Below are 22,155 nucleotides of genomic sequence, written 5' to 3' on the forward strand. Positions count from 1 at the left end.
GTCCTGGGGAACATTTATAAGCATACATAAACACACAGTCATCAAACTGACTTGAAATGGTCAAAATAAACACAATCTGGCCCAAAGGGGAGTTTGCTCAGTAGTGGCTCTCGGCTTTGAAAAAGCTTTGAAAGAAAATTCACAGCTTCAATGTCTCAGAAGAATCTTGGGGGGTGAGGTGGGGTTAATGGATTTGTTTACAAATCAAAACTGAATCACAAAGAACTTAAATCAGCTCTGCTGTCAACAGTTTTAAAGAGAATATTTTCTTGTTGGTTTGGAACTTCCCTAAACAATTCTCTGAAATTGGGTAACATCAATTTTAAATATAAAGATTCGTGGGACACTGGAGTCCAGAGATCACCCCCTCTTCCTCTTCCCTCACTAAGCAGAGAAGTGATGGAGCAACTTGCCCAAGCGCACAACTGGGTGGCAGCAGAACCAGATCAGAACCAAGGCCTGTTGGGGCAGAGGTGTCTTCTTTGGGATATGGGGAATAATAGCAGCAATTAAAATCTCAAAAGCATCCTCTCTTAGATCTAGAATTTGCAGTTTTAGGAATCTATAGGATAGAAACACTAAGATAAGGATGTAAAAGTGGTATATACCAGAACACTCACGGCAGTTATTATGTGCAGAGTGAAAAACTGGAAGAAACCTACATGTCCAACAATAAAGGAGTTGCTGAGTACAATATTCAGTCATGATGCCGTGGAATAAAACAGCTGTTAAGAAGAATATGGTGCATTTATTTAAATGTTCTGACACGGATCTTTATGACAAACCATAAAGTGGAAGAAGCAAGTTCAGATCAAAGAGTGAGCGTGACCTCATTTCTTTGTTTGTTTAAAAAACAAATTAAAACTCCATATGCGCCGGTGTGTATGTGTGTGTACACATATGCATGTGTGTGCAGATGTGCTCATGAAACATCAGGAAAGCCCGTTCCACGGTTAATGATGGTTATTTATAGGAAGAGGGATTTTCCAAAATGAAAAGTAACATGATCAAGAGCTCCACAAGGTAAGAAAAGAACCCCAGTCTCCCGAGGCACACGGCATGCAAGAAAGTTTCGCAGTCAGTAAACAACTCAGACGGGAGCAGTGGGCACTCCCAGGGATATTGGATAGGGGAGGCTTTGGCCCCATATTGATCTCCATCATCAAATTCCTTGATGTGAAAAGTGATGTTATCTCCATCTTTCACCCACATTTCAATCCCCAGCAATCTTCTTCCGGCCAGTTGCCTCCTTTAACTACTCCCAGAGGGAAATTCTCAAAAGCCAGAGCATAGGGTCCAGGCAAATCCACCATCCTTAGGAGATGGAATAAACTCAGACTCTTAAAAGTGTATTGTGCCCCTCTGTTTCAAGATAATTATAGAAGATGGTTCTGAATTTATTATCTGAGATTTCTCAGAGTACACATTCCATTGCCAATGGTTGCAGAACTGTGGACAGGTTGCCTCGTCTGGAAAGTTTAACCTAAGTAAAGTAAGAACTTTAATAGCTGAATTAAATCCTCGTGTTCTTTGTAAAAATGCTTTTATGACAGAGGCAAAATTTATTATAATTTGAGTATGTCAGCCTCACTCTGAGGGCCTTAGCTTTCCAAAAAAAAAGATAGTTTGGGTTTTTGTGGGGTTTTTTTGTTTTTTTTGTTTTTTGACTGCTCAGTTTCTCCCCTTTGCCTATTCTCTAAAGAGACTTCATCTTGCTAACTTGACTCCTGGGTTCCTGGAAGGTGGAATTGAGAGAATGGGGAAAAGGGAGTAGGAACAGAAAGACTGAATCCAAGAGTTCAAAAGAAGCAAAGAGCATTGGGAAGTAATACAGGAAAAAAATGTAGAGAACAGGGCTTGTATGGGCTCCAGCAACACAGAATGAAAGAGGAGGGTGGTGTAACCTTAGGTAACATGGCTAGGATCTGTGAATTAGATCCCCTTCAGAGTGTTCGAAGAACTGAGGCAAAATTTAGCAGCCCTTTTCAACTGCTTTTCATTGTTTCTTTGAATGTCATGCTGCCCTGAGACTTGTTCATATAAGGACAGGGTTTATTTGGTGATGCTACATTTTAGAGAAAAGGCGAGTCTGTTGCTCCTAAAACTGTCTGAAAGAGGTCAAGGTCTTATGCTGGTTGCTGAGCACTATTTATTGAGAAAATGCAAATAGTTAATACAGATTATGATAATTATTCTAATTTCCACAGAAACTTAGGCTCAAAGAAAGAATGAAGTAGAATAACCACCTTCTAATTAGAAAAGAATAATCATCTGAAAGTTCATGTTCAGATTTTCTGTTGGTCTTTGCTTTTCTGATCATGAAAGACAAGATAGGGTGAACTGATGCACAGATACTTAGAGACACAGAAAAGGAAATTGAGCATTTCCCTTAATATGAGAAAGTTGAAGACATTTTTATACCTGGAGAAAACAGCTGCAAGACTCCACATGAGAAGCAAGATCCAGGGAGATGTGATTCCAGAAAAGTTACTGGACCAGTTTAACATCCTTGTGCTTAGAGAAAATCAGAATTCAATGAAAAAAAGAAGGAAAGAAAATATTGTTTACTGAGGAAAGTACAAGGACTTTTGTAAATTCTCTTATACTTTTGCTCTGAATTATTTCTTTTGTGTTAATAATAGACTTTTATGTCAATGATATAATTATAAACAATGACACATCTGTAAGTTGAGTTTATTTTAACAGAATAAACATCCTGAAAAGGAAAACATAAAATGAGTTCATTTAGTTACCCAAGAGACACAGAGCTGTTGAGCCTCAAGGCCAAGGCTCATGTGCATCCACTGTAGGCATGAGAATTGGAAACTCAAACAAAAACAGCCACTCTGAGCTGGGATAGAAAAACTCAATAGAAGGATGACAAATATCCCATGGAGAAATTTCAAAAGTGTAGCAAAGACAAGAAGTAGTTACATGTTTCCAAAAGTATTCAGTTTTTAAAGGGTCTTCAATAATACATGCTTATTTTTTCAGGGTGTTTCTAAATTTCAAATGACATCTCCAAAGACAACAACAAAAATTTTTAAATTAGGTTTTGTATTTCAAAGCCTTAGAGAATCCAAAAATATGGCAATCAATAACCAATCTCAGATACCCAGAAACTGTTCTTCCTCCGAGAAACACAGAAACTGAATCTTACTCAAGGTCATTGGCATTCTTCCCTGGGCAGCAGAGGACTATGAGTTTCAAGTTCCTATATGGTGATTATTCAAAGGATGAATGTGGAGGACAGGATAAAAAGAAACTGTCTTAGATTGCAATAACAGAGATTGTCTCTCTGAGAGACTTCCAAACAGTAATAGCTGTTAAACTCCAAGATGGAGGCCTGATTCTTCAGTTGTCAGGACAAATAGAACATGAGCTCTAGTCCTCACTGGGCAACTGGTAGCAACCAAGGACAAATAGTACAGGAGGAAAATTTCACCACATCAGATGTATTTCATTCCAAAACACACTTGTTTTGTTCAACTTCCAAAAACACTAATGAAGACCACTGTCAGGTGATAAATGCTTGCTGTTTGAAGGATATAAGAGCAATAGCACTTCCTGGAGTGAGTATTAATTGGAGGTTTAAATTGACTTTTTGATATAAATGTGTGTTTTATGGACTTCACATTAGTGATAAATATAATGAAATGTCAGTCTAGCCAGGCGCGATGATGCACAACTATAATACCAGCAGCTTGGGAAGCTGAGGCAGGAAAATCACAAGTTCAAAGCCAGCCTCAGCAACAGCAAGGTGCTAAGCAACTCAGTGAGACCCTGTCTCTAAATAAAATACAAAATAGGGCTGGGGACGTGACTCAGTGGTTGAGTGCCCCCGAGTTCAATCCCTGGTTTACCCACCACTCCTTCCCCACCCGCTGGAGAAAATGTCACTCTACAAGAATCTAGATTGATTTTGGTGGTGGTGGTGATGGTGGTGGTTGGATGGTTGGTTCATTATTTTTAGCATTTGATTGTATTTACTGCCTTAGAAAAAAGTAAACTTTCCACAGTATGCTTACATCTGGTTTAATTAGAGCTCTGGTCCATGTCAGAGGCAGGGAATTCATCTTCCCTTGATCTCTCTATGGTAATAAAGGCACTAAGGCATACTGAAAACTCTTAGGTGCTAGGCACTGTTCCAAATGCTTTGGGGTGTTACTTTATAATATTACCAAATGCTTTGGGGTGTTACTTCATAATATTTACAACATGATTGGTATAATCCTTATAAGATAGTACTATTATTAGAGTAGATATTAAAGTATTCCATCCACATACCTTGGGCCACTGGAAGAATCCAAACTAAGACTGTTTTCATCTCCATTTTGCAGATGAGGAAAGAAAAGGAAAGGTTTAACTATTTGTCCAAGTTCACCCAACTAGTAAGTCACAGAAGAATTGGCATTCAAACCCAGCATTGCACCATCAATATCATCTCCCCAGTACAAGTTCACAGATGGCTGCTGTTCAAAGAATGAGTGTGGAAGACAAGATAAAAAGAAACTGTCCCCAGTTATGTGGCAATAATTCTGTGCATGAAATCTGAGCTATGGGGAACATTCTGCAAAACACAAATGCTCACATAAATTCTGTAAGTTTCATTGAATGTATGTGCATCTGAAACTGCAGAATATGAAAAATAGAGATAGTGACTTCCAGGGCAACTGGAACTCCTGCAGCTGCTCTGAATTAACATTAAGATCCAACATTAAGACATGAGAGGCACAAAGCAGAGTTTCCTCCAACAGGCACTCCTAGAATCCTGATTCCGTGCAGAATCACAAACCCCAGATATATATTTCCATACTCCTGACGAGCTATTAGCTTGCAGCTGAAACACAATATGTGATCTCGGCTCAGGGGAAACAGGCATTCGCATGTCTGCTGAAAACTAGTCAACAGAGGCAAAGTAAAAAATAAATAGAGGTAAGTGAAAAAGTTTGAAACACTTTGTTCATCAATATAAATTTGGGATAATGAAACTATCTATAGGTGTTAAAAAATCAATCTAACACCCCCAAACTTCTATATCCACACGTATAAAACTGCAATCTATATCCCATATAACTCAACTGTCCTAAATCCATCTCCCAGTTGATAATTAAAAGTTACAGATCATTAATACTCCATCTGAAACACAGAAAAAGTCCTCTGTCCCAGAGATGATCACTGATTAAGTGGCAGTTTGGGGCAGATAATATTTTTCTGGTCAAATTAAAACAAATACTGCAATGAATATTACCAAGTGGAGTCTCATCTGTTTGTAAATTCATTAATTTAAATGCATTAATTTTTCTGAACTGGATAGATGATTATACCCAACGCATACCAAACAAGTGTATAATTTTTTAGTCAAATTTGGAGAATTCTTTAACAGGATGATTGTAAAAGGAAAGCCACAGCATTCTAATTCATAAATAGAACTCCAAGTCATTGCTCCATGGTTCAGGGTTTAATATAAAACAACATGGAGCCTGAGAAACTCATCAAAGATCTCTGAAGGTTTCTGCAGAAAAAAGTAATTAGAAATCTAAAGTCGAACTGCCCTCTTTGACAATCTCTGTTTTTAGAGTTCAAGCTAAGCCAACACTGCAAGAGGCTTCATGGTAGACCCAAGATTGGTTTCCAGCCAGCCTTCAATAAATTACACAGACTCCCATGGAACTGGTTGCAAAACAACCCAGTCTGAGGCCAAGAGAAACTTTCTACACCCCTTTTCAGAACAATTTGCTGAATTTCTGCTCCCTTTATCAAATTTTCAGCAATAGACAAGTGGGACTCATATACTGTTTGAATACATTTATTCATAAATGCATCAAAAGCTCAGAGTTCAGATTTTTCCTGAATTGGCCAGTTTTCTCCTCCACCCCCACATCCGTGCCCACAGCAGGTGGCCTTATGATGCTCAATAGGATCAAACAGGGATTTTCTGCTCCAGAGAGGATTTGGAAATCCTCTCCAGCCCTGCTGTGTCAAGGAACTCTGTTCTCACATCCTGGCTCTCACAACAGAGCTTGGGGTTTTTGACACAGGATATGGTTATTAAACAACATAGCAGAGGTTCCTTCTGTCATCTCTATCTCTGTAACCAGATCTGTGTTGCAGAATGACAGATATTAGTTGGTGGGTGATTAAAATATTTGACCAGAGCAAGAGCATTCCCTGAAGTCACATTCCATGGGTCAGGTCAGCTTTATCATTGAGCCCCTTCTCAAGGAATTCACAGATCCAAGACTAAGTTAGTTCATCTGCTGCCAGTGGAGGCTTGGTTTGCTAGGCTAATGAGGCCACCTGTGTCACATTTGGCTCCATCTCCAATTTCTAGCACCAGTGCCCGGCATCTTTAATAACTCTTTGATGAATGAATGTTTAGGCAAGTCAGGTGACAGTAAGGAGCCTATCACGTATTAGCTGTCTTCTCGGTTTATTTCCCTCAAATAATCACCCATTGCGCTCTTGGAACCAGCCAGGTCATGCTGCAATGCAAAGACAATTAAACTTCGTCCTGAAAAACTTGCAATCCAGAGAGAAGTCTCACAGTCACAAGGTTCTGTTAGAGCCTAAAGATGGAATATGGTCACAGGATACAGATTCTGAATCTTGCTGGCTGCCTTCAAGAGGGCACTGAAGCACTCTATGATATTCTAGGAAAGTTACCAAAGGGAGGGAATTTGGATGAAGTGAAAAGCTCAAAAGAGAGGATACATAAAAAATGTTCATTTACTTTGACTCCATAATCTGTCTTCTGGAACTAGTCCCAGAGAAATTGGTTGAGAAAAAGACACAGAGAGAGGTCTCAATGTACAAAGATGTTTATCACTGCACTATTATAATAGAGAACAACTGTAAACCATTTAAATGTCCATCACTGGGGAAAGAGATAACAAATTATGGTATGACCATAAAGTTAGATGTAAAAAAGTAGAACACAAATTTGTATAGACACTATGATTGGATGGATATTGTGTGTGTGTATAGATAAATAGATAGATAGATTATATATGTATATATATATTTACATATATATATAATATCCACATATGTATTATATGCATACACACACACACAAAAAAAAGAAACAAAGGTCAGAAAGGAACTAAAAACAATTACATGCATGTGCAAGGAATCCAAAGGTTATGAGTTTCTTTTATGTTTTTCTCACTGGTTACTCACAATCACTCTTGGAAATAGATAGTATCTTCTTCTTCTTCTTCTTATTATTATTATTATTATTATTCCTCCTTCTCCTCCTCCTACTTCTTCCTCCTCCTCCTCCCCCTCCCCTCCTCCTCCTCCTCCTCCTTCTTCTTTTTCTTTTTATAGGGGATTGATCCCAGGGGTGCTTAACCACTGAGATCTATCCTAGCCCTTTCTGATTTTTTTTTTTTTTTTATTTTGAGACAAGATCTCACAAAGTTGCTTAGGGCCTCACTAAATTGCTGAGGCTGGCTTTGAACTTGCAATCCTCCTGTCTCAGCCTCCCCGAGTTCCTGGGATTACAGGGTATGCCCCCATGCCGAGTGTCTGATTTCTTTTTAATGCATGAGGAACTGAGGTTCAGGTAGATATGTGATCACCCACCCAAAGTCAGAGCAGAAAATGTAAACACAAGAAAGATTATGCTCTCAGATGCCTTCTTTCTTTTATGCTTTCTGCTTCTGGAGAATAAAAATAGTTGCTGGCCAACTCCTGCAAGTTTTTAAATCATCAATGTACTTCTTGAATTTAAAGTGATCTCATTGATAAATTCAATTTAAAAAATATATATTTAGAGTATCATAGAGAGAGCTTTGACATACCAAATAGCAACCACCACTACCATAACAATAAACTTAGCCCAGAAGCCAAAGGCTATCTATTTTTTTTAGTCTAAAATTGAAACTCAGAAAAATGTGAAACCAAATCTGGTTTCAATATGAATTCACTTTGATCCCTTCTTATAAGAAAGCCACTTTGTGCATCCCTTGCCACTTTACATGTCCTAGGTTTACTTACAATGAAAATAAAATTTTTGCATTAATTTATTAATCAATAAAATTAATTAGGTGTTATCATACTGTTTGGCCAATGAACACAATTGCTTCAAGATGGTTTCCTTTCCATGTGCCAACCCCCCCAAAAAAAAATAAATAAAAAAGAAAAAATCATTTACCCAGAATATACAGCTCCTGATCTATTTTATGAAATAGGACAATATTGAGGATAATATTTGCTCCAAACCCAGCATCCTCTGGGAGTACTCTCTTGGTTCTTCTCTCCATTATGTACAAAGAGGAATATAAAACACATATTTGTGAAATTCCAAGTCTATCTCCTATTAGACATATGAACAATTAAGGGCCTTCACAAGTGTCCATTATCAGCAATAGCTTCTTGGAATCCATTACCCTGACCCTCACTCTCCCTCCATGATGGCTTGCACTGTTAGGACATTGCCAACCAGTGGGACACTTTCACCATAAGCCTTGCCTGCCATCTTTTGAAAACAATTCAGCTGCATGGATGCTTCTACCATGTCACCAAAGGAGGTGTCTCTTCTGCCTTCCTCTGATTCTCCTCCTTCTCCATCTTACAAAAGTCTGGATGACTCTGGCTTAATCCTAGACTTATCCTTTTGCTTGCCAAGAGCAGAAAGAAGAGGTGGCCTAGACTGGAAAGGGCATATAGAAATCCCTACCCCTCAAATATCTCCCATTATAATTAATTATTGAATTATTGATTGGAATAAAAAAATTCTTTTTTACTGAGTTGCAAATAAATATCTATAGGGTTATGCCGAATTTGTTTTAATAAAATGTGTTTAATCACATGATTATGTTAATTTCAGAGAAAGAGAAAAGATGAATTTTGGACCTCAAAAGATAAGTCTGAGTAGGAAGAGCAACTTCAAATCACAGTGTCAGATTTTGCAATTTTTTAAAAATCAAATAGTTCAGCTCCTCTTGAATATAAAATTCCTTTTATAAAATCTTTGACCTGGTCAGTTAACCTCTGGGGTATTTCAGTTGTTTCTTTGTCAAAGACTTAATTCCTTTGCTTGGTATCATTACAGTTCTCTTATATCGGGTCAAATATTTTATCTTCCTAAAACTTCCACCAGCATCTGCCTTCTGATGAAATACAAAATAAGGTCATTGTGTTTCCATTTTCTAATTTAAGTAAATATTTCTCCTACGTAATTTCTGATGAACACAAGCACCCTGAAAGATGATAACAGGTGTCCTGAGACAGCAGTTCTTTGCTCACCTAAGTTTGGGAAATAGTGTAGCCTTCTGTTGGAGAATCACCACAACCTACCCAAGGTTGTGAAAAGTGAAGATATGAAGAAACATGTTCTATTTTTATTTGTTTCATCCTTCTCAAACTTATTTTGCCCATGGAGGTCCTCTACCTCGTTGGGAACAGCCACTACCATTTCACATGGGTAGTGATATGGTCTGAAATTTTGTGACCCCCCTAAAATTCACATGCTGAAACCAAATCATCAACGACTTGGTTTGAGGAGGAGGGCCTTTTGGAGGGGTTGAGTGCTCCCCAGAGATCTGCCTTGCTCTTTCTTCTACAGGAGGACACATTTTGGAACCAATCATTGCTATGAAACATTTTTTTGGGGGGGCAAGAAATCATTATTTTATTGTTGTTGAGGGTTTATTTTCCCTCTTCCTCTGTCAAAAGTTAGAATTGTGCAGTAAGGTGTCCTGCTACCATAGAATTTCTAAAAAAAAAAAAAAATTCTACATTTAAGAGTCATTTTCTTGTATATTTTGATGCTGCTATTTGATACATAAACATTCATTATAGTTATTTAAGCTATCTGTTATTTTAGCTATCAGTCTCTGTCCTGCTTCCTCATGAATGCTTGAATGTCATGGGCATAAGATCTATGACATAGACTCATAGAAAATACTATACTAAATTAATTATGAGTAATTAGTTTCTACATTATGCTCCAAATTACCCATTTTAAGGAAAACTCGATCCCAGCAATAATTTGCATAGTACATGGCAGCTTTCAAAGCGCCTCCCTACCTTCTCATTTGCTCTAACATTGCTGAAATACACCATATTTGACTTGCATGTATTGTGAGTAAATCAGCTCAATGCCACTGGGTATTTCTAATAGATAATATAAAACTTGTGTTGTATTTTACAAATTCAAAGAAATCCGCTGCTTTCATTTGTTCTAAAGATCACAATTAGAACTGTGACCTATTTCTGACTACTTCTCTGACCCACAAAGCAGACAACGATATAGACAATATATTTGGGACCCACCACACCTCTGCAGTTTGGTGCAAGGAACAATAACTTCAGGACCTTCAAGAGCCCCAGAGTGAGATTTCTTCTCTTACCCTGTTCAAAAGTCAACTCAGTCTGGGCATGATGGCTCATGCCTGTCATCCCAGCGGCTCCAGAGGCTGCAGCAGGAGAACAGCAAGTTCAAAGTCAGCCTCAGCAACTTAGTGAGGCCGTAAGCAAGTCAAGTGAGGCCCTGTCTCAAAATAAGAAGAAAAAAGAGCTGGGAATGTGGCTTAGTAGTTAAGTACTTGTGGATTCAATCCCCAGTGCAAACGCGCACGCGCACACACACACACACACCAAAAAAAGTCACCTCAAAATGGACCAAGACCTAAGTATCAGACCTTAAAAAGAAAACAAAGGGAAAACACTTCAAGACACAGGCACAGGCAACAACTTCCTGAATAGAACAATAATAATAGCCTAGGAAATATAGCAAGAATCAACAAATGAGACTGCATTAAATTAAAAAGCTTCTGCACATCAAAGAAAACAATAAAGAAGGCACAGCCTACAGAATGGAAGAAATGTTTGCCAGCAATTCTTCAGCAGAGGATTAATATCCAGAATATATAAAGAACTCCAAAAACCTAATACCAAAAAATAACCCAACCAATAAATGGGCAAATGAACTGAACAGACACTTCTCTAAAAAAAACAAGAATGAGTGGCCAATAATTTTTTGAAAAATGTTCAATATCTTTATCCACCAGGGAAATGCAAATCAAAATTACATTGAGATTCCATCTCACCCCAGTCAGAATGGCTATCATTAAGAACACAAATAGCCAGATTCAACAACTTAGCAAGGCCCTAAGCACCTCAGCAAGACCCTGTCTCTAAATAAAATATAAGAAAGGGATGCAAATGTGCTCAGTGGTTAAGCACCCTGGGTTCAATCTCCTCCCCCACCCCCACCCTCAAAAAAAAAAAAAAACACACACACACACAATTAATAAATGCTGGTGAACTCTTACACGCTGTTGGTGGGAATCAGTACAAACGCTATGGAAATCAGTATGGAGGTTTCTCAAAAGACTAAAAATAGAACTGTCATACGATCCAGATATGCCACTCCTGGGTATATGCCCAAAGGAATGAAAGTCAGTATACTATAGAGATATCTGCATACCCATATTAATCACAGAACAATTCACAACAGCCAAGTTATACAATCAGCCTTGGTTCCCATGAACAGAATGAACAAGAAATTAGCCATATACACACAAAGGTACTTTATTAAACCATAAAGAAAAATGAAATTATGACTGTTGCAGGAAAGCAGATGGAATTAGATATCACAATGTTAAGCCAAAAAAAAAAAAAGCCAGACTCAGAAAGACAAATATCACATGTTTTGCCTCATATGTGTGGAATTTAGGGGGCAAAGACAACATGAAAGAAGGAGGGAGACTATTAGAGAAGAGAAAGGGGATGTGGAAGTGGGCAGAGAGGGTAAGCAAAGGAATGTGATCCAAGTGTGTTATTTACATATGCAAATATGCCACAGTAAAACCCATTTTTCTGTATAATTTTTTTAAAATTTTTTTAATTGTAGATGGACACAATACTTTTTTATTTTATTTTTTGTTTTTTTAATGTGGTGTCTGGGATCGAACCCAGTACCTCACGCATGCTACGCAAGCGCCCTACCACTGAGCCACAACCTTGGTCTGTACTGTATAATTAAAAAGTACTAATAAAAAAAGAAAGGGCCCCAGAGTGAGGGCCAGGATGAGTCATTACAGTACACCAATACAGTAGGAATGCGGAATCCCATTATGTTGTGGGGCTTCCTCTGGGTACATTTGTATCACTTGATACTACTTTGATTTGGTCTTCGACAGTGACACCTCCAAACCCTGGGTGAAAGCATTTTCCACACACTTGGTGAGCATCCTTAAGCGAACCTACAGATCAAAGGCCCCCACACCATTCAGTAGGCAGCATTCAAGTCTGATTGAAATCTGATTTCAGGAGCATCTTCCAGCAAACTTGACATTACAGAATAGACAGGAGGAGGACTTCTCAAAAAAAGTTCAGCCCTGACAGAATTCTCACTAGGGGAGAAAAGGCCATTCATTATAAAAAAGAAACACATGCTACCCTGCATGCAACAAGGAAGACTTTCTAAATTCTACAATGAAAAGGTTCTGTTGGGGCTCTAAGAGCATGCAGAGGGCAACTCTAAGTTCCATATGGATGATTGACATGGCCAGGCTGAGAGAATTTAAATGCGAATAGATACACAAAATTCCACAAAATGCTTCTGAGAAAAATGAGGTCTCTGGGCTGTTTTGCACAAATACAGTGAGGTCCTACTCTCGTCTCCAGCTCTCTTCAATTAAAGTTTCTTCCACTGCAGTTTCAAAATGCCCACTTGAGCCAGGTGTGTTGAGTGTGCCTATAATTCCAACAGCTTAAGAGGCTGAGAAAAGAGGAGCACAAGTTCAAAGCCAGCCTCATCAATTTAGTAAAGCCCAAAATTTAAAAAGGAGCTGGGGATGTGGCTTAGTGATTAAGCACCCCTGGGTTCAATCCCTGGTACCTATAAAAAAAAAAAAACTCTATCTTGGCCTGGCACAATATCCACTCTCACCATAGCCAAATCTTCCCTACAATACCTCTTCCAAACCAAGATGCCCCACCTGATCTAGATGCCTGGCTGGTGGTGGAAATGGAGGAAGAGGAACAAAGCTGGGCTGGGGTCTAATCACTGAACCTATTTCTGTTTTGCTGTTTTGCCCATAAAATGTCCACTGAGGGGCACTGTATATACTCAGTGAAAATTGCCAGTCATCTTGGAGATTTAAAACAACTCAGTCAGGTGTGCTAACATACAACTGTATTCCCAACAACTTGGGAGGCTAAGGCAGGAGGATCACTTGAGCCCAGGAATTCAAGACCAGCCTGGGCAACATAAAGAGATCTACTCTCAAAAACAAAAACAAGACATATTATCTTCTAACTCCTTTCTCAGATAACGGAATGTATATCTCAGTGCCTAATTCGTAAATAGTAATAAGCTATGGAATGAAGATCAAATATATATATATATATATATATACACACACACACATATAATTTTAAAATTCTTTAGGTGAACACAATATGCTTATTTTTATTTTTATTTGGTGATGAGGATCGAAACCAGTGCCTCGTGCATGCCAGGCAAGCGCACTACCACCTGAGCCACATCCTCAGCCCATCAATTATATATTTTATTTAACCAAACGAATCTCTCAAAATCTTAATGCAGCTGTTTATTTCTATATATGCCTTGGGGCAAGGAAGGGCACTTGGTAAAGAATAAGGAAAAGTTACAACAGGCCACCTGACCCTTAACACATTCTCTTTTTTCAATTGGCTACCAAGCTCACCGTAAGCCTGGTTCCTTGTACGGTATCGCTTTACCCTCTGAACTGCATCTCCAACACCTCCTCCTTCTTTCCTCTCACTCTGACACCCAAACACCCAAACCTACTTCCCGGGATTCAGATGGGATTGAGCTGCCACTACAGGCTCAGTGGCTCTCGGCCTTGCCATCTCCCTGCATGAGCCAGTTAAGAGCAGGGAGCCATCTTGTCAATACCAGGCAGAGGAGAGGTAAGAAAAACAAAAGTCTGCCCTGCCAACCACAGAGCTCTCTCTTGAACACAATGCATCCTTTCTCCTATCACCTTTTCAGTTTAGGACAAGCTATCTGCGACAGGGTCTGATTTCCAAGGCGCTTCTCTCTCACACCCTCAACACTGTGAGATGTTAACTGAAAGGTCTGTGAGCTAAAAATAATAGCACTTGTCTGTACAGCTGAGCACAAGCAGAGTCAGATTCCAGCCCAAGGATACCTTTGTCTAAGACAAAACAAAGTGGGAGGAGACAGAAACTCCATGTGGCAAATTCTCAAAAGATCCCTTCCTCTGCATCCACAGAGGCAAATTAAAATGCATCACAGTTGGTCTGCACGGTGAAACAGGACATGTTGGTTTGGTAGGCAGATAAGACACTTGGAATTCAGGAAAGCTTGAGACATCTTTAGTCAAACTAAACAGACACAAAGTGGGACCATGCAGGCAGGCGGTCAATCAGAACACTTCTCCCTGAAGAATAGCTGTGGCTCTTTGTCAGTACAGAAACAGAACAAAAAGGAGACAGCAATGGCAGAAGAATTATATTCCCTGCTCCTTGGTGGTATTGGAGATGACTCTGGCAATTGTGTCTGTCAAGCGAAGTGAAGCCAAGCTAGGAATGGTTACTGTCAGAGGTTTCTGTAACACCGACAGGGAACTTAAGGTAACTCAAGAAACCAGTGGCTGGGAAGAGACATGATCCAATGAGGCAGAGCTAGGAGGCTTTTCCTTGGTTCTTTCCACAGCCTGGCATATACCATCAAAGCCCAGGAAATTTGGGTGGCAACAAAGAATGATCTTTCATGACAACCAAGGAAAGGAATAAGGCCTCAGAAACAGTAAACAGTTTTGAAGGCAGATGTTAATGCAAAATTTAGCAGGATTAGTATACTTTCTAGCCTCCTCTTGCTTAACTATGTAATGTACTATCTTCCAGCATTAATTTTACTCTTACCAATATAATTTTACTTCTATTCAATATAGTTTTGTGGCATAAAATGCCTACCCTATGTTTTGGATATTACCCCAAATGATGGAAATGAGAGGTTGTGCAACTGGATAGACTATGTCCAGGGTAACAGTTCAACATCCTCCACCACTGAAGATGCTATATAAGCATTCCACACATTACCAGAGTCCAGGGGTGCATGCTCCCTTGTCTCCTTCACTGCTTCTTCCCCAAGATCTCTTGGGTTTGACAGGAACTTAGAGGGGAGTGAAGAGCTTCATTGAGCCTATCATCTGCGCTTCTTAGCAGGATTAACCTGAAAGCTGAATGTGTGACCTACTGTCAATGTAAGGACCTCTAAATACAGTCTTATCATTATGTTGCTTCATGTTTTGACAAGGAAACTGTTTTCTGAAACCTTCTGCTGAACATAACTTAAAAGCTGTGCCTACTCCAGAGCTGTGCTATCACTAGACCTAAAAAGCCCCAGTACACCTGTATCTGAGGCAGAATAGTGATCTTATCAGGAACGATGGTTTGGCAGCAAGATGGTGTTCTCCTAGGATCTGAGCTTGCCAGCCTTTACACCTTCCATCTGTATCTGATTCTGGCTTTCCAGCTACCCTGGTGCCCCATTGCAGGGAGACAATGGGGGCAGGGGGAGGCCGGGGGTGCTGTCAACATTCAGAGCTGAAGAGGAAATTGCATTTTGGAGATAAAATTCCCTTTGTGACAGATGTATATTTTAGTAGCTTTATCAAGTCTCTTTCCTCAAAAGAGTTCCCTAGCAGTCAGTTTCATAAAACAGGTAAATCATGCAAAATTATCAAAGCTGGAAACACTCCTTTAGGGTTACCTGCTCAAAAGGACTCAAGACAAAGCCCCAGAACTGGGCACATTTCTAAGTTCCACTATAGTCATCGTGTAAAGTTGGCTTTAATTTTCTCATTACCTGCTTTTCATAAGCCAGGCACAAATAATTGGATCTGTGTATCTAGCTGAAATTATTGGACTTTAAAGTATTTCAACTCCAAATGAGAAGAAAGAGAATAAATTCCCCTCTCTCTTGGTTTGAACTCCCCAGGGGCAGAGTTGAATCCTGTAGTGATTCAAGTGCACATAGTGTAATTTGACAGAAAGGAAAGTAGTGAAACAAACACACGTAGGGATAAGAGAAGTAAGACAAAGAGAGGAAGAAAGCTGATAAAAGGTTAAGCTCTCAAGCCAGTTACTATGGTAGGTGACTAAAACATAATCCCACATGGCCCTCCAGAATCCTGTGAAAAGCATATGCCTCTGGGTCTCCCAAGGGGCAAGAGTTAGGGTATTTTTATACCAATTCTCCTGAGGTACTCCTGCAAGAATCCCCACAGCCAATCACAGCCTCTTGGATGGATTCCTTTTAACCAGAAGCATTTCACCTGGCATCTAGTTTTCTCTTAAAATTTCAGTTTCTCAAGGATTGCGAAAGAATAGCCCCAGGATACTCTCAAATAATGCTGCTAACCATTAATCAGATAGGCAAGTCCTAGTGGAAAGAATTCCTCCAATCCTTATATCTTCCCATATATGGATGATTTATTTTATAGCAATTCCACTTACTGAGAACTTGGACCTCATTCAACTCACACCAGCCCACATCAGAATTGGCCAGTCATTTAAAAGTCTAAACAATTCTGATTTCTTCTGCAATAGTTTCTAGAAAACACAATTTCTATTCTGAAAGAGGATGGGAGTAATTGAGTGAAATTTAATTCAACCAAAATGCATTTACGTGTTTATGTTTGCTGTATCTTGATGCCATATAAAGCAATATATAGCCTTAAGGTCTTCCCTGCCTTAAAAACTTATAAGAGTTGACACAAAAATACTATAAAATGTACAAAAATACTATAAATCAAGATATGTTATAATTACTAAAAGTATAAATTGTGCTCTATAGCACCAAGGAGCAAGAAATCAGTTCCAACCAGGTGAAAATGAAAGAAATTTTATGGAAAAATGAATTGGAATTGTGCTTAAGCCAAATCAGTTCCTCTCCAAAACCACAAGCTCTCCATCCCTAGTCAAGACCACAGCATCAGCCACACACACACTCTGTGAGCAGACTCAGAGGATTCCTCTGGTTTCCACTGTGTGTTTGGAATACCCGTGACTGTGGTCAGTGTCCTGGATTCCCTTGCTGGCCTTTGCCCTGATGAATGCTCACCTGCCAGCCTTTAGCTTTAGGGGCTCCCTGCACACTGTCTCTCAGAGCAGCCACCTCACTTCTTCTCCCTGAGGGCCGGGGACACAGAGCTCAGCCTGGTTCTCAGGTCTTCAGACTCTGATCTGGCCCAGGTTTTCCATCTTCTTGTGAGGAGCCAATAAACATTGGACAAGGATGGTCCCTGAATAACTAAAAAGTGAGTAGATGGGAAGCCAGCAGACTTTAAAGGAAGGTCCAGAGAAGGACTGGCTCTCCAGGGCATGAAGGATCAGGTCCTAGAACATACAGGGTGTCTCTCCTATATTCAGTCTCCTGGCTACTCTTTGAGCATTATTACTCACCATTGGTTTACTTACAAATACCTCCAGGGCTCCTCCACAAATGCTCCAGAAAGATTGTGATCCTCACTCTTCTAATGTACTTTAATTTATGCCTCATGCTTCTCTGCTGGTTGCTAATCACTGCCTAGAATATCCTTCTGATTCTCTTTCCCATTTGCTATAAGCTCCTATTCTCCAATATTTCTATCCAACCTTTCAACAACTCTCCAAATACCTCCTCTCTGAAGCCTTCTCTTCCCAGCATCCTCTAATCTTAGGCAAAGCTGAGTCCTCATTGCTTTGTTACTGATGTACTGTAACTATTATTTTGGTAATTGTTGGTTGACTAGACAAGTCAACAGACAGTACCTCTTCCTGCACTATGAGATTCTCTAGTGAAAAGAGCGTGTCTTACCATTTCCTTGTGTACCTTCCTTTCATATTGTGCAGTGTCTGGCCCAGAGCAGTGGGGACAATAGGCATGACCAAGGCAGGGATATTGGCAAAGACAATGGAAATGAGTTTGTCCACACTGGATGAGGGGCACATGTGTACTCCGGTTATTAGGTTGGAAGCAGAGCAACTGGTCGCAGATCCTTTCATCATTTTTCATTTGGACAAGTGACCAGGGTTAAGGACAAAGAATTTGAAAGCTCCCAAATTTATCTAACCTAGGGATCCAAGTGGCCTCCAGTGATATAATGAATGATATATGGCACTGTCAATTTCTTTTGATTGATCAATCTATCCCATTCGAGAGTGGGGGTTTAAAAAAAAGACCTTGATTTTATCTGAATATGAATATGGTTTATGTTTAAGACATCAACTCTCATATCTTTCATTAGTTGTTCATAAGACCTAAGACACAATGGGCACTCATATTTTAAAAAAATGGTAGTGGAGGAGTAAGGCAAGGTCAATGCTAGGAACCTTTCACATTTTATTAGAAGTGTAGTAATTTTTAAATGATTGGTATCATAGATGCATTGATGTAAGAATGCTTAGAATCCTTTGAATTCTTCAGGGACACCATTTAAGCATTAGACACTAACTTTACTTTTACAAATAATGAAACGTGAAGCAGGTTTCCCTAAAGTAATATATCTTCAATTAATTCCTGATAAGTGATTCTGAAGGTGATTAGAGGAAACAGGCATACCCTAGGGTAGCTGATAACCTCCAAGATCATATGTACTTGCACATCTCAGGTTGCATAGTTGTTTCTCAGATATTTTGATATCCTTGGGTACAGTCCTCCTCCACTGAGAGTCACCACCATAGAAGCCTTTCTGACTCATGAATGAGGATATGGTGGTAGAATTGAGATTGAAAAGTGTGTGCTCATAATTGAAACCCAGAATGGAAATGTGCAAAGAGAGAAAAAACATAAAGGGAAAGAGAAAGAAATGAAGATAGCCAGACAGTTTAGAAGAAAAACAGTTCCCTTTAAATAGAAAAATAGCCACAGGATATTGTCAAATAATGCTGCTTGTTATGTCCATATTTTGACAAATGGGACCACTTTGTGCCGCCTGTCCAAACAGCCCGATCTGGAGCCAAGCCCTGGCTTGAGAAATGGAACCCTCACTGTAACAACAGGTTTCCTATCACATCGATCTTGTTGATGTTGGAGCAGATTAAAGCAGATGTTTCCTGTCAAACTGTGGTTCTCTCCCCAAAGAGCACATTAGCATCCTCAATCTCTTCAAGCCACACATTAAGACCAAGGGCCTCCATGCAACTGAATTCCCCTTAACCTGTCTGTTCTGTTCGTTTGGTCAGTTATGTCAGTTATCCCCCAGACAGCTCAACTTGCTCTGGAATACCGTGTTCCTCTGAAAATGGAATATGGACAGAGTTCAATAGAGAAGGAAGCTATTAAGAAAAGGCCCCTGGAGCCAAATGGAGGAAGTACAGTCTCAGACATGTGGCTGCCATGATCAGCTGAGCACTGATGGCTTAAACATACTTAGCACTTGTGGTGGGGGAGGCTACGGGCCACCAGCACGAGATCCAGAGCTTTCAGTGGAAATGATCCATGGACAGAGGGTGAAATATCAGGGAAATATCAGGGAAATATCAGGCACTTGTGGAAAAAAAATCTAGCAACTCTTCGTACCTTTCCTTTTTTAGGAAACAGGGGACACTGAGTAAGGAGAATGTAGGAAATATTAGAATGTAATATTTACCAGAATCAGATTAGAAATATCTTGTAAATTTCATGACTCTTAACTCAGGTACCAAGAGGCATATTATGTGTACAATTCACTTCCAGTTGATTTACATACAGCATTTTCTTTGGTAAGTAAGTCAACAAAAAGAAATGATTAGATGGAGAAAAAACAAGGCTGACTACATGAAATAATAATAATAATAATAATAGCAGCTAGTATTCATTGCTTCTTCTCTGCTGATCACTTTACATTTACTACCCCATTCAAATCGCACAACAACCTCACAGGTTACGCTCTTGATCTTCATTTGACAGATGAGAAAATTGGCACAGAAAGATGAGGTAATGGTAGATCTCAAACTTGAACTGGGATCCTGTGAAACTGAAGCAGGGGCTCTCTGACGTTACTCCTGTAGCACTTGGTTATTCACAATTCACAAATTGCTTTAGGATGTTTTCTCTCTTCCTGGTTTGACTAATCCCCACTACCATACATAGCAACTACCACAGTCAAAACACTATACTTAGACTAAGGAGAGGAAAAGGAAGAAAGAACAGGAGAAGAGGAAGAAGAGGAAGGAGTTGTTCCTGTTCTCAAGGAGCTTGTTCAAGGGTTTCCCATGAGCAACATTCATAATCTAAGAAAATTCATTAGAAGTCCTGATCTCCTAGACCAATGGGACAGTTTCCTCTCAGCACCTTCTCTACTTCTAATTTTTTTCTTTTTTGTACTAGGGATTGTGCTCAGGGGTACTTAACCACTGAGCCACATCCCTAGCCCTCTTTCTAATTTTTTACTTTGAAACAGTCTTGCTACATTGCTTAAGGCTTCACTTAGTTGCTAAGGCTGGCTTTGAACTGGCGATTTTCCTGCCTCAGTCTCCTGAGCTGCTAGGATTACAGGCATGCACCACCGTGCTCAGTCTTTACAGCCTCTATTAAGGGTATTCCTTACATCTTATTATAAGTGTTGTTACTGATTTCTCGGTCACTAAGTCATAAATTTTTTGATGTTAAGCATGAATTCCATTCACTCATAATACTGTATCTGAAGAACTCAAAATATGTTTGCTGATGAGTAAGTGACTAAGTTGTAATAAGCCAGTGACATCAAGGGCAATGGCGTCTTTAGGGAAACATAATAATCAAATATCCTTTAATGATGGGCTGATAAGTTTAAGTGAATTGGCAGGCACTGACAGTTGCCCACCTGAAGTCCTTCTCATGACTGTCCTTATTAACAGAACTGAGTACCCGCTTCTCAACAAAGGAGAATTTGCTCATGAACAGGATCAGTGCTCCATGGGAGAGTTTCTGGAAAAGTTTGCTTAGCTCTAAAAAGACACACAAATAAAAGGTAATCTGTCATGTTCCCTAAGACTAACTAGGTCATATTTTGGGATAAGAGACAGCACTGCTGGGGCCTTTTCAAGAGGCAAGCTGGCCCAGGAAGTCCTCTCCCTGAGAGTGACAGAGCCAGCTTCTCCATGATGTTGCTGAGACAATCAATCAACTACCCTCTGGAGATGCCCCTTCCCGGATGTGTTGATATATGAGGCACAGCTTTCCCTCACTGCTTATGTCACTGGGGTGCAGGTGTTTGTTACTCATTACTGAAAGCCGTCACCTTGCCCCAATCTTTGTTGTCATGTCAGGATTGGTTGGACCTTGATGCATTTTTCCCACTGTAAGCATCAATTTACTTACTTGGAAAATGAAAGAAATTAGGCTTTTATCATTGAGTTGAGGGTTACTGTCTCCTGTAGCCTGAAATCTTTTCCCTGGTAGCAATTCTTCTTCCTCCCCTTCTTCCTCCTCCTCCTCATTATTAATAATATCATAATCATAGTTTATGTAATTCTCCTAAATTCTTTAAAGAAAAGAGTGTTTTTCAGTAGAGACTAAGGATATTTTATATCTACATAGGCTACACTATTCTGCACAGAACACCATCAAAGCCATGGCAGAGACTGCTTCTCGTCCCTGTACAACCGTAATCCCCTAGTCTTTTCATGAGAAACCCAGGAGTTTTAGCTGCACACGTGGACATTCGGAATGGAGCCTGCCATTCTTCAACTTCCCTTTGGAGCTAAGTATGGCCATACCATTACATTCTGGCCACTAGAATAACCAGTGTCAACTATTTCTGTGAACCTCCTTCAAAGATAATATATGTCCTCTGCCCTTCTCCTTGATGCTTCTCTTCATGCTTTAGTTGCTAACTAAATGCTGATGTGGTATTTGGAGCTCCCACCATCTTGAACCCTGAGAGCAAAGATTACATCCAAGAGAGGTAAAACTATGAGCTAGAAGGAATGTGGGTGTCAGGGGGCTCTGTGGAGAAGGTCACCATCTTAACCATGACTACTTCCCTTCTGAGTGGGGAGAATGAGGCTCGAGAAGTGGTAAGGATCAGCTGGAAAATCAGATATACCCCCCATTCACATACTGGTATCCCTTTTTGTGTTTTTTTTTTCTTTTTAACTGCATTTGCATGAGACCTCCCTCCAGCCAGCCTTGCTGTTGTTAGGGTTTGGATATGCTCTAAATGCAACCCCAGAGTCCAT

The 22,155-nt window shown here is 39.7% G+C and overlaps 1 protein-coding gene and 1 long non-coding RNA gene across 3 annotated transcripts in view; one reads left to right on the forward strand and one right to left on the reverse strand.

The window, feature by feature from the left end:
• Pgm5 (phosphoglucomutase 5) overlaps positions 1–22,155 on the reverse strand; it is a 163,021-nt gene that overhangs the window by 98,409 nt on the left and 42,457 nt on the right. The window lies entirely within an intron of this gene.
• LOC144377266 (uncharacterized) overlaps positions 1–22,155 on the forward strand; it is a 51,444-nt gene that overhangs the window by 23,338 nt on the left and 5,951 nt on the right. Inside the window, exon 4 of one of the 2 annotated variants that reach the window (XR_013438084.1) lies at positions 4,341–5,109. The exons of the other annotated variant lie outside the window; for it this stretch is intronic. This is a non-coding gene — a long non-coding RNA (uncharacterized LOC144377266). Of the gene's footprint in view, positions 1–4,340; positions 5,110–22,155 lie in introns of those variants that run through there. 2 annotated transcript variants of the gene reach the window in all.

Source organism: Ictidomys tridecemlineatus, chromosome 4, assembly GCF_052094955.1.
Source record: "Ictidomys tridecemlineatus isolate mIctTri1 chromosome 4, mIctTri1.hap1, whole genome shotgun sequence".
NCBI classification, from domain to species: domain Eukaryota; kingdom Metazoa; phylum Chordata; class Mammalia; order Rodentia; family Sciuridae; genus Ictidomys; species Ictidomys tridecemlineatus.